This window comes from Pongo pygmaeus, chromosome 4 (assembly GCF_028885625.2).
Source record: "Pongo pygmaeus isolate AG05252 chromosome 4, NHGRI_mPonPyg2-v2.0_pri, whole genome shotgun sequence".
In the NCBI taxonomy this organism is placed as follows: domain Eukaryota; kingdom Metazoa; phylum Chordata; class Mammalia; order Primates; family Hominidae; genus Pongo; species Pongo pygmaeus.
In genome coordinates, this window is record NC_072377.2 from 110,228,185 (window position 1) to 110,233,106 (window position 4,922).

Sequence of the window (4,922 nt, forward strand, 5' to 3'; positions counted from 1 at the left end):
TATCAAAAAATCAAATATTTAAGATTTCAACTTATTAAAAACAATTTGCTTCCCAACCACATTTCCCAATATAACTCTGATTATTTTATTACAACTGGCAGGGCAAAACTCTTTATTATTATTATTAATTATTTTGTATGGTTTTTTATCCAAGAGTGTTTCTTTTTTTACTAAGATATAATTATGAACTTGTATTATTCATGTCTTCAATATCCCTGTAAAATTTAGTTCAACTTGTTGTTCTGTTTTAGCACAGTGCAGTCAAAGTCTTTTGTATTTATTCACCTAATAAAATTGTGTTTGTAAGTAATAATGATATTAGCGATGAATGAGTACAGCTGTTTCTCAATCCTAAAATGGGCCAAGCAAAACTATTCACAGAATTGTAAGTAAACCTGGTGATATGCTTTCCAGGTTCTCCTTATTGGCATTTAAACCCTGTAAAATAAGTGTTTTTTTAAATAGTTGCATATACGGGCGTTGTGAATAATGGCTTTCATAGTTCTCTCAGTAGTTATCAGCTCTGTTTCCTCTTTATATGCAATCACCTATTCATGAATATAAAACAAACTTCCCTCGGCACCCTCTCTCCAGATCATTACTTCCAGTTAGGTCTAAGTTGCTCAAAGTATTTTTTTTTTTTTGTGATGAGTCTTTCTTTGATTAAAAAAATAAGAAAAGCAAGCTTACACTTATTCCAAGTATTCTTCTTGGAGGTGGGCAGGACAGAAATTACTGCTAGTTAGAGATTGCAGCAAGCATTTCCTGCACTGGCTCCATTTATGATGGGGCTAATATTTGATGAACATTATGTAGGTGACAGTGTTGGCACTTAGCAACAGTGGGCCCCTGTGTGGTGGAGACAGGGAAAGTAAAGTTTCACTAATTTTAAAAAGGAAAAGGTCAACTAAAGCCTTATTATGTGTCTTCACCACCTCTGTTGTTTCATACACATTTGCAGATGGTTAAATATTATAAATTTCTTCACAGAAGTGTCATGTACAATACCATTAGGTGACAAGTGGTCTCCCTAGTACAAACTAAAATTCTTGGAGCAATTCCATGCTAAACAAAACTTTGTGTTAATGTCAGCTGTTCAAATGTACATAAATCTTTCCAGAAAGCCAAAGATGATAATTTAAAAGCATGTAAGTGTTTAGGGATCTCCCATAGTTATAAATCATAACTGAAAAATAAAGCAAACCCTAGAATAGTTACAAAATAGAGGAAAGTGTGTCTTTGGTATTTCCCCCATCTTCTCGATGGGAGACGATGATGTGTATCCCTTTTGTTACTGGGTTACTGTGTAAAGTCTAATGATCTCATTGTTCTTTTTTAATAGGTGAGGATGATCCAACTCTTAGACCCCATGAATACAGTGCTACTCTCCAGTAAGGTCCTTCTCCTATTCTATAGAACAATGGTAATTTTCCTTTTAGTTATCTGTTTTCAAAGATCATGCAGCTAAAATAAAACACACACATATACACACACACACACACACAAATCGCTAAGTAACTAAGCATTTCAAACCTAGACATACTGAAGTATTTCTAATAACTGATGATGGATAGCTTGTTAATACATTTAAAATATAAACTGAGCATCTATTAGGTATCAAGAACCATGATAGTGGTTACCAAATAAACAGATAATTGTTGGCTCTATTCTTTAGTAGCTGCTGTTAGGATAATAAAACTGTGTGCCTCCTTACATAAAGAGTGTTCTCTTTTTGTATCTAAAACATCTAGGGAAGTTCTAAATTTACATTCTAAATGTATATTCACTACTTAGATGTACACAAAGGTAACTATTTTTCAATAACATAATTCTACTTAGCTAAGAAGCAACTAATTCTACTGATATTGATATTTGAAAACTTAATCCTAGCCCACCACTCTAGAAGTCAGTTCAATGAGAACACAAACATTGTCTTATTTCTACATACTATGGTAGATGTCTAATACATTCCTGTATAACAAAATATTAAATTTTGCCATTTTATAATAATCTTTACTAGTCAGAATGAACTTATTTCTGTTTTAAAATCTAGATCCTTTTGAATATGTATTTATTCAAATATAAGATTTAAGCTGTGGCTTCCCAATTTTGATGTAAGATGGTCTCAGTTATGGTTTGGATTTATGTCCCCACCCAAATGTCATGTCAAACTGTAATCCCTAATGTTGGAGGTGAGGCTTAATGGGAGGTGACTGGATCATTGGGCGGATTCCCCCTTTTGCTTCTGTTCTTGTGATAGAGTTCTCAGAAGACCTAGTTGTTTAAAAGTGTGTGGCATCTCCTCGCTCTGTTTCTTCCTCCTGCTATGGCCATGGAAGATATGCCTGCTTCCTCTTCAATTTCTACCATGATTGTAAGTCTCCTGAGGCCTCTGCCACCATGTTTCCTATACAGTCTGTAAAATCATGAGCCAATTAAACCTCCTTTCTTTATAAATTACCTAGTCTTGGGTATTTCTTTATAGAAATGTGAGAATGAATACATGCAGAAAATGAGTACTGAGGAGTGGGGCTTTGCTCTAAAGATACATGAAAATGTGGATGCAGCTTTGGAATTGGTAGCAGGCAGAGGTTGGAAGAGTGTGGAAGGCTAGGAAGAAGACAGGAAGATGAGGAAAGGTTTAGAACTTCCTAGAGACTTGTTAAATCATTGTGAACAAAATGCAGATAATGATATGGACAGTGAAGGTCAGGCTGAGGAAGTCTTAGATGGAAATGAGGAACTTACTGGGAACTAGAGCAAATGTCACTTTTGTTATGCATTAGCAAACAACTTTGTGCCATTGTACCCCAACTCTAGGGATCTGTGGAACTTTGAACTTGTGAGTGATGATTTAGGGTACCTAGTGGAAGAAATTTCTAAACAACAAAGCATTCAAGCACTAGCCTGGCTGTTTCAAACAGCATAAGCTCATATGTGTGAGCCAAGAAATGAAACTGGAACTTATATTTAAAAGGGAAGCAAAGTGTAAAGTTAAGAAAATTTGTAGCCTGGCCATGTGGTAGAAAAGAAAAGGCCATTTTCAGGAGAGGAATTCAAGCCAGCTGCAGACATTTGCATAAGTAAAGAGGAGCCAAATGCTGATAGCTGAGACAGTAGGAAAAAGGCCTTTAAGGCATTTGAGAGAACTTCACAGCAGCCCCTCCCATCACAGGCCCAGAAGCCTAGGAGGGAAGAATGGTTTTGTGGGCCAGGCCCAGGGTGCAGCTACACCGTGCAGCCCTTGGACTCTGGTCCCTGCATTCCATCCACTCCAGCTGTAGCCAGTTACCGCTTGGGCTGCTGCTTCAGAGAGTGCAAGCCACAAGCCATGCAGTTTCCATGAGATGTTAAGCCTATGGGTGCACAGAATGCAAGAGTTGATACTTACGAGCCTCTACTTAGATTTCAGAGGATGTATGGAAAATTCTGGAGGTCCAGGCAGAAGCACTCTACAGGAGCACATCCCTCATGGAGAACCTCTACTAAGGCAGCACAAAGAGGAAATGTGGGGTTGAAGCCACCTTACAGATCCTCACTGGGGCACTGCCTCCTGGAGCTGTGAGAAGAGGGATACCTTCCTCCAGGTCCCAGAATGTTAGATCCACAAGAAGCTTATACTCTGCATGTAGAAAAGCTTCAGGCACTCAATGTCAGCCCTTGAGAGCAGCTGTGGGGGCTAAGCCTTGCAGAACCACAAGGGCAGAGGTGTCCAGTGGGAGTCTATCCTTTGCACCAGTGTTCCCTGGGTGTGAGACATGGAGTCAAAGGGGATTATTTTGGAGCTTTAAGGCTTAGTGACTCCCCTGCTAGGTTTCAGACTTGCAAGGAGGCTGCAGCCCCTTTCTTTGGGCTGATTTCTCTATTTTGTAATGGAAGCATTTACCCAATGCCTGTAACCCATTGTATCTTGGAAGTAACTAACTTATTTTTGACTTTACAGGCTCTTGGCGGAAGGGACTAGCCTTGTCCCAGGTGAGACTTTGGACTGTGCATTTCTGTGTTAAGGCTGGAAGGACTTAAGACTTTGGGGGACTGTCAAGAAGGCATGATTGGATTTTGCAATGTGAGAAAAACATGAGATTTGAGAGGAGCCAGGGCAGAATGAAGTCGTTTGGGTCTATGTCCCCACCCAAATCTAATGTTGAAATGTAATCCCCAATGTTGAAGGTGGGGCCTGTTGGGAGGTGATTGGATTATGGGGGTGGTTTCTAATGGTTTACTACCATCCTTCTAGTGCTGTTTTTGTGATAGAGTTTTCATGAGATCTGGTTGTTCAAAGTATGTAGCACCACCTCCCACCCCAAACCTCTCTCTCTTCCTCTTGCTCTGGACATGTGAAGACATACCTGCTTCTCTTTTGCCTTCCACCATGATTGTGAGTTTCCTGAGGCCTCCCTAGCCAAGCTTCCTCTACAGCCTGCAGAACTATGAGCCAATTAAACCTTTTTTCTTTTCAAATTACCAAGTCTCAGGTATTTCTTTACAGCAGTGCAATAATGGACTAATACAGTCTCCCCTCAGCCTTTCAAATGGGAAGCAAAAAGCAAGCCCTCTGCTACTGAATTTCTCCTCAACATATCTAGGGTTAGTATTTCCACGGCCCTCCTGCCTGAGGTGATCCTGTATCATTCCTGACTCCACCATTTATTCTCATCAAATCTATTATCTATTAATCTAGACTTCAGCAATACAAAGCTTGTCTGAATATTCCAAACAGAGCCCTTAAAAATTCAACAAATCTCTGTCTATATTTTCAGCTCTTTCAAGTCAAAAGTATTTGACTTCAAATCAAAGTATCTATTATGAGGCTGGGTGTGGTGGCTTACACCTGTAATCCTATCACTTTGGGAAGCCAAAGCGGGAAGATCACTTGAGGTCGAGAGTTTGAGACCAGCCTGGCCTACATGGTTAAACCCCGT